The following is a 12,393-nucleotide window of genomic DNA, read 5'->3' on the forward strand; positions in this document are numbered from 1 at the left end:
ACCGGTCGGATCCCCATCCACCGCTCCGTCGAGGCTACAGCGAACCAGTCACGATACATATTGTACGGACCCTGTAATCTATTCTATACTTGCTCTCTCTAATTTTATTGACTTGATCTCTCCTACCGTAGTCCGATGAGGGTAATAATAAATTTCCACACCACTGCTAAAGAGACGTCCTTCCAACTTTTGCAAGAGATTTAATCTATAATTTAACCTTCTCTTTATGAGTGATTTCCAGCCTAGCTGTTCTAATATTTTGGATACGCTACTAAGTTTATCATAACAACGTTTTACATAACAAGCATTTATTCAAATTGAGTTTTGCTTTCGTTATTTCTTCTCGGAATTGGGTTGGTTTGATACTGGTAAGCAATACAGGAAGTGGACAACAGAAAATGGACAAAAAATACATGCTGTGTTTTAACTGACAAGGACCTAATTACCATGGCCACTCTGCAGTTTAAAAGAAAGTAATAATTGACACTTTATTTCCTATCCTTTATTTATGTTTGGTATGTGAAACGGTGACAAAAGTAATGATGAAAGCATAATAAAAGCACTTAAAATAATGTGCATTCTCCAATTTTCAGGCTGTTGTAAAAGAAATAAACATGGAGAACAAGAGGATTTGGAAGATGTGGGAGGTGGGTATGCTGATGAAGTGGTAGTAGAGTGGAGGGGTACTTTGGAAAGGTGTGATGGGTGTGATTTGGGGAATGATTTGGGGGTGATTTGGAGGATGAGGTGGAGGGTGGGTTTGAGGAAGAGGTTGTGGAAGAGTTGGGAAGTGGTTTGCTAGGAGAATAGGGATGTTTTAGAGCTGGTGTGGTGGAATTTTGATTTTTGGGATGATGATGGTGATAAAGATGAGGATGAAGGGGAGGAATACATAGAGGAGGGTGATGCAGATGGTGGCCTCGGGGATGATGTTGTTGGCTTGGATGAAATAAGGGTATTAAATTTTGATGGTTTCTGAGGGACCTCAGAGGGATATGACCTCTTCAATGGTCCTTGCACCATGGTCTGCTATTAGAAATGCAGGAGCCAACACCCCCTCACAAATTCCCCGACTCAAACGACACCCAAGTGAGCTCACACTGCTGAGACGAGCATCCCTCCCTTGGCAGTGTCCCACTGTACAACCCAGTGTTAAACACATATGAACACTCCAGGAATATTAAACTTAGTTGTTAATAAATTAAAGTGATACCTCTCATTGAAATAGTATCCATAGATCTTAATCCATATTGCTACATTGAAATACCCTTAGAGGGGAAAATTTTGTCTTAAAATAAAGAGAGTACTTCAAATTCAGTATCTAAATCATTAAGTCTCTCTCTTTTATTCTTGGTTGCAATTATTTAAGGTTTCAAATATTTAGAATTATAACGAGAAGAATTCAGATCCTCTTATCATGAAATTATACATATTTTATGACAATATTTTTTGACATATTACTCAAGTTATATAATTCACACACACACATATTATATAAATATATATATATATATAAATATATATATATATATATATATTCACAAAAAAGTTATAATGTTTCTCCTGGCCTTGGGCGACTTATAGAAGATAACTTTAAGACAAGTTTAATTCCACAACATTCTCCATCAAAACTTCACAGGAATGCACCCAAGGATTTCTTTTATTGATGAATATTTTTTTCTTGCTATAGGCAAAACTTTTTTAATTGCTTCCCTCAACCTATGCAATAACATCTTATAATACAATCCATCAATCTTTTGTCCATTTTGTAAATAAAGATATAGATAAAATACTGCGTGCATCCCAATAACCGTGGCCATCACCTTGTAGCAGATTTCAGTATCTGCTCCTACTTTAGATCCAGATCACCTTCAGAAACCCACTGTTTCAACTTCCTTTGTCTCTGGAGTGTCATAGAGTACATGTGTCATCCACAGTTATGAATCAATGCTGAAACTCATTGCTTGCTCATTATAGAGACTTCCAATTTAAATTACTGTGAATCTACTACAGTATATGATACAGTATTATACAGTTCATGGTGGGTTGTTTTGTATGCATTCCCAGCAAAATTAATGAGCATTCTTGATCTCACTCCTGCAGAGCATGTTAAATTGGCATGTAAAGCTGCATGTTATTTTGGCATATTTTGGTTGCTGCAATTACCATACTTGCAAGCCTATTCGTAAGCCACAGAAATGAAATAGATCTAGATCAGGTTTTGATCATTAGAGATGGAATTAAATATTAGATCATAAAGATCTAAAATAGATTAGGTGAATTGTAATTATTCGTGTAGAATATGAAATTTATTTAATTACCAAACTGTTGATATCAACGGAACGACTGTTTTAAAAAAGTAGTTGCAAGATTATCTGATAATTTAAACCTTGAAGATAGTGTTAGAGAAACTATTATTTTAATATAGTTACCTTTTCCCAGACCAAAGCAATGAACTTAAAAGGTAGAACAAATTAAACAAGATTGAAGCATTCATAATTTTGGAGACAGATGAAGGGATGAAATAATTAGTGCAAATGAGTACCGTTGGGCCAAAATATTCTTTGAATTCAGTTGATTTGAAATGCCATGCATTTAGTTCCTTTAATTCAAAACTTATTTCATATATTGCATTGTCAACTGTAGGCATGTCATTTAATGTTGACAGTGGTCTTAAAATGGCCATTAACAGGCATTAATAATCAGTTTATTTACCAAATAATCGAATTTGAACTTGATACAGAAAAGACAAAATTGATTATGAATGTTGATGAGTTATTAAAAGATGGCTCCTAAACATATTCATCATTCATGGTGATGTAGCATTGAAAAATCATGGGTGCATTTTGATTTGAAGATCCCTAATTGTATTTCAAAATGTTACGTTAAAATTGAAAAAATGCATGAACCCAAAGACCACATTTTATAAATCTTGAAATATTATCTGTCACATATTTTTGCTAATAATATACAATTTTATAATCATGTGCCAGTAGGTGTAAAAGATACCAACTCTTATCAGATGGATAGATTTAGACTTAAATCTTTTTCAATCAAGAATTTTTTTTATGATCTAAATGAATATTTTTCATCAAGGTATAACGAGCCATAATTTTACAATGAACATTTCTCCTATGTAAATATGTACATGCACATTTTTTTGCTTTTGTGTGGCATATATTATATTTTACCATTGGAAAATAACAAGATGAAATATATTTTAAAAAACCATAAACACAGTAATCCACCCAAAGGTCGGTTTGGTAGGTGATGATAGAGTTCACCCTGTACTAAGCAAGACAGCGTTTTAAATTCACACATCAGGGTAGAGGGGCCAGTCCCTTTCCCGGTTGTGGTTTCCCAGAAAGATCTGGTACCCAAAAAATCACTTAGCCTGGGTAGAGCTGCAGGTGCCCAGAGAGGTTTGCCCAGGAATCGAACCTGTCCAAAGCTCTACCCCTGAACTGCCGTGACCCACAAAATATATAATGAAGTTTCATTAATGCAGACTCACATTAATTTCATTGCATTTGTTTACATCCTGGGAATTAAAATTTCTTCCTGAAATTTCCCATTACAAAAACTATACATTGTTACAATAGTCATAATAACAAAACAATTAAACGTAAAAAATGAAATAGGCATTATACAAGTTCAATTCTAAAGTGTAGAGATATCGCACATGTACTCAAAAAGTTGAGTTGACTTGATCCTTCTGTTGAGTTGATAAGCCCATCACCGCAGACTTGATCACCTTATTTTGAAGGAGAGAGCGCAAGATGTATAGAAATAAGAAAACCTCCTGCTGGACTATCTATGGTAGTTAATGTCACAGTGCCCAGTGACTCCTGTCTCCTTAATAGGCAAGAATGGTAGGTAGTATTATTTAATTTTCAATTCTATTACATTGTACAGGTGCTTTTGATCCAGAAGAGTCCACTGCATAACACTTTTTACCAATTATTAATAAAATCATATTAAAAGCAATGCATAATGTAATAAAAATAATAAATATATAAAAAGTGCTGGCAAGCCAATTTCCAGTACCTTAAGTAAAAAATCAATTTCTAGATCAAAAGGGGAACTCAGCTTACTATAGACCACCAACATATTCTGATTAACAAAACAAGGTATATATCATGAATGTACCTCTGATAACTACACCATGTAATTGTTTGCTGCAGTAAAGATAATTGATTGAAAATTAAAAGTAAGAATAAATACTGCGGTTTCATATAGCCACAGTGCATAAAGCTACCACCAAATGCACAGGCTATGCTCTGTGATTGGATCATAAGGATATTCTTCTATGAGCTATGTGAAATTAACATAAAACTAATTAATATGTACGTAGGGGACTTATCAAATGAGATTTGTGAATGATCAAGGTTTAGTAGCAATCAAACCAAAGTATTTCCCTGATTGCTTAGCACAGAATTAGAGTGATATGTATAGAATGTGCCTAAATAATACAAAGATAAAGGTAATGAGATTCTCAAGAGATGGGAAGGCTAAGATAAACATTGCAGCTGGAATAAACTGTAGCTGGTAGAGGAGTTCCATTATTTGGGAGGCATTTTAGAAGAATGTAGGCTAAGTAGTAAGGGCATTAAACAAATTTGGAAAGAAGCTTTTATAAAAATGATGAACTTTATGACTGGAATAATAAGTGAAGATAAAAAGAAAAGATTAGTTAGAACATTATTATGAAGCTCTATTCTGTACTGTTAAAAAATGTAGTCCTTTGGACAAAAATATAAGTGTTGATTTGAGGCTTTTGAGAGGAGGGTGAGGATAGGAATGGAAAAAATAACATGGAAAGAAAGGGAAATGAAGAAGTTTTAGAGTAGGTAAAAATAAGAGAGAAGGTTGTTGTGAGAAATTCGAAAAAAGTAGAACACATTGATGCAGGGGACACTGAGAGGAAATTGGATGCTGAAGTGAGCTATAGATAGCAGCATATTAGAAAATGAAGTAAATAAACTGTCATTTTGAATGGAATTAATGGAGGAAGAATATGCATAATTAAAGAATGATTTATTACAACATACAGTATGGGGTTTCAGGATATTTTGTGATATGTCAGTTAGGGCTTAGAAATGCAGCATTTTGTGATGCCTGGGTTCATAATATACACAACATGTATCCTAACATATAAGACCACTGTTAATGATAACCTCCGTAACAAGGGTACAAATTCTACTAACTTAAGACAAGAGCAGATTATAAAGTTGCCTGACTCTCTTGAATATTTTCATTAAAACAGTCTCAACTTAAAGCTAAACACATTGAGTCATGAACTATGCTTCCTGCAAAGATGGAATAATTTTGTTAAGGCAAGATGATAGGTATAATGCAATTTTTAAATAGAATTCTCTTTTGGTAAATAATAAAAACAATCAATTTTCCTTTCCTTTTGAAAGTATGCAATTATTTTGTAAGTACCTAAAAGCACTGGTCAAATGAAAACAGGAGTTAATAATTACCATCCCAAGAGAGCGAAAGGCAGCATTAGAACTACAAAATAAAAAAATTGATTTCAAATGCAGCTAATGTAGTACAAGCGATCATCAATAAGATGAAGGAGAGGAGGGCAAATGATTACTTAGGGGATGATCAGTTTGGGTTCAGAAAGGGGAAAGGCGCCCATGATAATACCAGTAATGAGGTCTTTATAAAGAGGGTAAAAGAGAATGCAATCAGGATGTTTTGGTTTGTTTTTCATATTTCAAGAATACATTTGATAGGGTAACTTAGATAGAATTAATAAATGTATTGCAGAAAATAGGAGCAGAATGGAGGAAAGAGAAATTTATCCTCAACCTGCACATGTCTCAGACTGCTAAAGTGCATGTGGCAGATGGAGATTTGGAATGAATAGTTTTAGGCAGGGGTGTCTATAATCACCCATTATTTTCAATCTGTGTATGGAGGAAATAATTGAGGAGGCATAGGAAGAACTGAAGATAGGAATGAAAGCTGGTAGGGAATTCATAAAATCAGTTAGGTTTGCTGTTAATCAAGTTTAGATTACCATTCGGCCAAGGGGTTACAAGCACTACTGAGAGTATTAGAATATCAGTGCCATATCTATTTAATGACTTATTGGGCGAGGTTGAGACATAAGAGTCCCTTCTTCCACCTAACCCTAACATTACATTGAAGACAATTACATACAACCAAGCTCTAGATGGACAAAAATCCACCTAGGCTGGAATCAAACCTGATACCTCTGGATTGGTAGGCAAGGACGTTACCCCACCACCACCAAGGCCGGCATATTGATAGGGTGAGAATCAATTTAAAAACATAAAGGTTATGCGGTCTTTGAGAAACAGGAAAGTTAATTTAAATATTAAAGTAGTGATGCAGGAGTAAGGACTACTCCGCTGGATGCAATAAAAGGTCCAGTACACTAAGTTTTATTTCAACCTGGACCCATTTGTACACTCGTCCATCAGCATTTAATTGAAGTGGTTTCCTGTTGCCATCCTCATTAGTGTTTTTGGCATCACTGGGTCAGATGCCTTACTGAAGAACAGACACTGCAAAGAATACCTTTCATCTAGCTCCTATGCTTCAATTTATCTGTCATGGGGACCTTACCAGGAGCAATTATTATTATTCCCACTAACCCAGCTCTAGGGATCATCAGAATTCACAAGCCCTTCCACCACAACAGGATTGTGATCTCTGGGGAGGGTTTTCACATTACTGAGCACGAAGTACATGCGGTGTAAATGCAAAGGTGATGACTTCTAAAGCCAAGGGAAAAAGTTTTCTCACCTAATTCAAAAATGTTGCCTTTTCAACCCTAAAGTTTTACGCATTGCTCTTTACTATTTCACAGAACTCATGACATTACATTTAAATTCCATCATCTGTTAGTTCATTGGCACATGTAAGTATACATGGAGAAATGCTTCAAAACCTTCAATGAAAGATAAGGAATTTTTGAAATGTTAATCAAGCCATATAAGATTTCCATATGGTTCATTGTTGTGAATATAATTTTTGCTATCCCACAGCTGGAAATGCATAGTGCTCCTCAGATATATTCCAGAAAGTTTCCAAATCCTCATGAAACAGACATTACTCTGGATAAATTCATTGAGCTATTTCATCAACATTTAAGTTAACTTATACACCACTAACATAATATCCCAAAAACATTAACTCAAAGAGGAGTTGCATTATAGGAGTTAACCATACAAATTTCCATAAAATCATCTTTATTTATTTTGCTATGCTTTATTTTACATAAGGTACTGTATTTAATTTATACAATCATGGGGAAAGGTCATAACTATTCCAGAGAACACAATAAAATGTTTTTCTAAGCCAGCAGCTGCCAAATACTCCCGACCTCATGGACCACTATATTGTCACTATTGCAGCCCAAAGATTAATATGAATTTTTTTAAAAAGGTTCAACAGTTCATAAATAACAATCATAAAATTTCCCTTTTGTTTCTAGGATGTAGTAGTAATTACATTTATTCATAGCAAAATTATAAATGCTTGCTAATATGTAACAAATTATAACTGTGATATTTGTTGCTGCTTGGTTTAAATTTCCCTTTGGAAAACTGAAATATTCTCACTGGTCCATCAGACCACGAAATGGCAATTGCTCTTTCAGGTAAAAGATAGATATGCACACTGGGTATAGTAATGATCAGTGATTCATCAAAATTGTTCAGTTTGCAAGTTTCCAGCTTTAATTATATTAATGAAAATTAGAACAATCATTAAGAGAACAAGTGAATGTGGAAACATTTCATCCTAATATATTATGAAAGTTCAAAAATCACAGCAGTTTTAACATAGGCAGTAAATAAAATATCTTACTTGATGTGAAGTATATCAAATTACAATCTAGCTTCAAGTAAAAGCTGAAAAACATTTCAGTTTATATGCACATTAAAGCCAAAATTTTACCAATAGTCTTTCTAAAAATAAGTTGGCTTTCTCCTGGTCATTAATGCAATATAAACTGCATAAAAATTGAACGACTATTTTAATATGAGTAAATTGAGCCTACATTTTATCATTGTGCTTTCTAAGCATTTCTATTTTAACATTATTTTTTTATTTGCCTTCATAATGAATAATGATTCAATTTCATTGTAAATTACTAAGTCTTTTGTTTGGTTTCCTGTCTTCTACTTATACACTTGATTTAAATCTTTTCATCAATATTTTGGAATGAAAAATACCCTTTAGCTTATATGCCATCAGTCTTATACTTGAAGATGAATGGTAAAAAGTTTGACACGCAAAACAATGCCACAACAATAATTTCCTGGGCATTATTTCTTGCAACTGTCTCAGGCAATTATGGCCATAAGCCATCTATTAAAGAACATTATACACATAATTACATGTATTCATAATTACAAAAACATTTTAATATGATTTTTCTTCATATTAAAAACATACATTGAGAAATTTCATGTCCATGATTTATAGGCTAGGTACATATGTAATACATAGTAATAATCTGATATGGACACAATGTATTCAACTGCTGCAAATGAAGCCCACAGTCGTTGAATGAAGTTAGCATAAAACAAAACAAATGCACCACTGGATTGTGCAACAGACAATAACGTGCTCACTATGTATAGGCATCCTAAAAGAAAGATTTTAAGAATGTGCGGATCGCATGACCTGAACATTCATTTCAAGAACCCATCACCACATAAATAGAGAGATGCTGCATGAGACACCAGCCACTTTTTTACATTTCACTTCTAATGATGACACTACTTATTAGGTCTTCCATTAGCATTCCATGAAAAAAAGGTTAGAGTGTTCCATGAACATTGTAATCACCCCTTTTCAACGCAAACTTGGCACAAAACCTTTCTCACCATTGAACAATGTTGAACCAATTAATTTTTGGTCTTGCACTAAGAAAAATATATTACATGTTCAACGAATGCAAGCAATTTTCAGTTACAGGTTGAAGCATGCTCCAATAATTGCTCTTTTAGTTTTGTTCGTAATGCTGAATTTAATGCATAAGCACTTTCACTGCCCTTGCTCAATAAACAAAATACTTAAATATTTCTAGGATTTCAATTTATCCCAACTATTTCATTTCAGATATTTGCATAAATTTATCAATATTGGAATGATATAATTTATTCAATTCTATCATCATTGCATGAAGAAGTATAAATAAGAACATAGTCTTAATAAATTATCTCCAACGTAACAAAAGCACCACAAGTAAATATGCACCACAATTGAATAAATTGTGGTGCATATTTACTAAATAACAGTGATTGTAAGACCTGAAAAAGTGAGCCTACGATAAGGCAAGCATAAAAATAATAGAATAAGTGCGAAACAAAAGCCATCACAAAATTAAAAAGAAATTAGAGGAAAGCATACGACGAAGATTAGTTCAGTGTTAACACAAAAACTGAAATGTAAGAATATCTTCTTCTTGAAGAAACTTATTTCTCCATGCTACCTGTTCTGAAAGGCAATAGGAAAGGGAATAGTACTAAGCATCCAAAAAAAACCCCACATAGCAATTATTCCAATCGACCCCTTTTTGAAGAATATATCAAAGAAGATCACAGATATATCACCCCATAATTTCCTTATGATCATATATTGCCACTAAAGAATCAAATGTCAAGCACGTACAAGACATAAGTTACTTCCAACACCCATTAGGTATTTCTCTAAGTAAAAAGCAATCTGATAATAACTACTATCTCCACCAATAGGTAATTATTTATTAAGTTAGAAAATATGAAGTACTTCAATTTTTCCTTTACTAGTTACCATTTGTTTTTTGATTACTTGAGAATTGTAAAAAAAAATTATCTATGACTGTAAAGCAGCTGGTATCAATTAACTGAATAAACAATAAATTGAGGAACCAATAGCTTGAAAGAATATTCATAAAAATGCTCACAGTAATAATAGGGAGACTAATTCCTGAAAATTGATACTTTGGCCATTTTATCTTTACACATTACATCATGTGTTGTCTAAATAGTCATAGTCAAATCTTTTAAAGATTAAATCATTACATTTTATACATCCAAAACCACGACTCTTCTCTTAATGCATCAACGACCTAATATTGAGTTTCATATTTAAACGTTTCCACTTTTTTTCTAACTGTGGTAATGCTCTATCACAAACATCTCGCATAATTAAAATAAGAATCACCATTCACCCTTTTACTGCCACTAGATGCCATATGGCATATCAGTTTTTTTTCCCAGTAAAAATACCCTGATTGCCACAGGAAATTAGCAGCATCACAATATATCTGGTAAATTAAGTATATGGGTGCCTATGTATTTCACAATGAGGAGGGGAATTTTGACATTTGAGAGAACCAGGGTTGGGGGAACTTCTTAGCCCCACGAGTTAGTGGATGAGGTTAGTAAGGTGTAATGCTACATATTTACATGCAAATTAAGGCAGTTCTACCAGCATTTTTCACCAGGTGCACCTTTTTGACATCTTTGCAAGTTGAAGTCAAGAGCTCAGGGGGACGTCATTTTCATACCCCTCGATTAAGCTATTTTGTTCCGATTCAAAGAACCTATTACATATTTGATACTAAACTTATGTTGCAATAATGAGGCTAAAGTAAATATGACACTCACAGAATAAACATTAAGTTACTCTGAAGTCACATACAAGCATGTGTTAAGCTTATGAGGATAAATGAATTAACAGGTATGCAATGATAGGTACTTTGTGCGCTAAGAATTTTGGGGCTCAAGCTTCCTCCAAAATGAAGCAATAATCTTATTTAACTACCTGAAATGCAGTAAAATCACAGAGGCTAAATACCACATGACTAAGCAAAATTATTTCACTAAGCAAATTTCATTAGCTACTTCTGCATCAGCAAACCAATGTGATTCACATGTACACATTGTTAGAACACGTTTTACACATTTGAACTTCAGCATTAATGTGCAATCCATACCATATTTGCCACTGCTACAGGACACCACCCAAATTTTAATTTTTTTCATCATTATAAAAAACTGTGCAAATTAAAGAAGTGGTGTTTCCATTTAACTGCAATAAATGCATTTGTAGTTTAACTGAGATCAATAATACACATTTCCAGTCCCCTTCAGGATCCAGGAGCCATGCCTAAACAACCATTTAGTTTATAAGTTATGCACAAAACTGACCAGAAAAATTGAAATAACTTCACCGTACATCACTTAAACTACATATGGAGCATACTAACACCAAAAACTCCATGCAGAGTACCATTCGAAACTATGAAAATGAATTCCGTGACATACAAAACGCATTTCAGTTAAAACTCAAACCATAAAAATTGGTAACAAAACATACTCATTGCTGAATAATTGACAACTGAAGGAGGAAATCATAAAAATGGCTATAAAAAACCACAATAAAACTTTCATGAATGATTCAAATATCAAGCATCGCACAATTAAACATAGAAGTTGATATATTTCAATTTTATAAACCATGATTCAGTTTTTATTCACATAATTAGGCTTCTAGATAATTCTTTCAATAATATAATAACAAAATTGCTTCCTCAACAAATTCCTTCCTCATCAATTCAATGAATCAGTTCCACGGCCTACATGAAATATGACTTGATAAAATGCACAAGATAGAAAACAAAGGCACCCATTTTAAATGAAAAATAAAGGAGATTTGAGGTAACATTTCACACTTTTTCATAATAAGAACACATTTTTGACTAGAGAAATTATTAAGTTTGGGAGAACAGCATCTAACAACATCTAAAATAATTTTTAAGAAGATATGCCCTGAGCTGTGACATTACATGTGTTAGTTGAGGTGCATATTATGAAGTAAAAATTAAGCTTCATGACTAGATAATAAGTAACCCATTTACAGGCATTGCTAAATCAAGTACCTATATTAGATGTAACTCAAAATTGGTACCGCCAAGGAAGAATTTATAAGGCATCAGTCATATAACTATTTATGATCCACCAATTCCAGACATTATGCCCCGAGAGGGATATGAACCTATGACCTCAAAGTCCATAGACATAAGTCCATAAGCAAATGCAAATTTTTTTGAAATTTAACCAAAGATATTCACACTTGAATAGCCCACCCTATTTGTGACGGGGATACATAAATAGGCATGATTTTCATTAAGAGTGTACACTTTATGGGTTCAGCGGTATTTTAACTATGCAGGCACTTCTTTATTGTCAAGTCTACATTGGTAAATCAAATTGTACTAAATAGAGGAGAGTAGAGGATTAAAGAATAGAATAGTAAAAAGGCTGTTCAACTGTTTATCTGAAAAAAATTAATATTATGCAACAAAGCACTTACATACCGGGAGACAGATAAATGTGAATTTGACCATAACACGAT

Source organism: Hetaerina americana, unplaced genomic scaffold, assembly GCF_022747635.1.
Source record: "Hetaerina americana unplaced genomic scaffold, ioHetAmer1.1.p SCAF_72, whole genome shotgun sequence".
Taxonomy (NCBI): domain Eukaryota; kingdom Metazoa; phylum Arthropoda; class Insecta; order Odonata; family Calopterygidae; genus Hetaerina; species Hetaerina americana.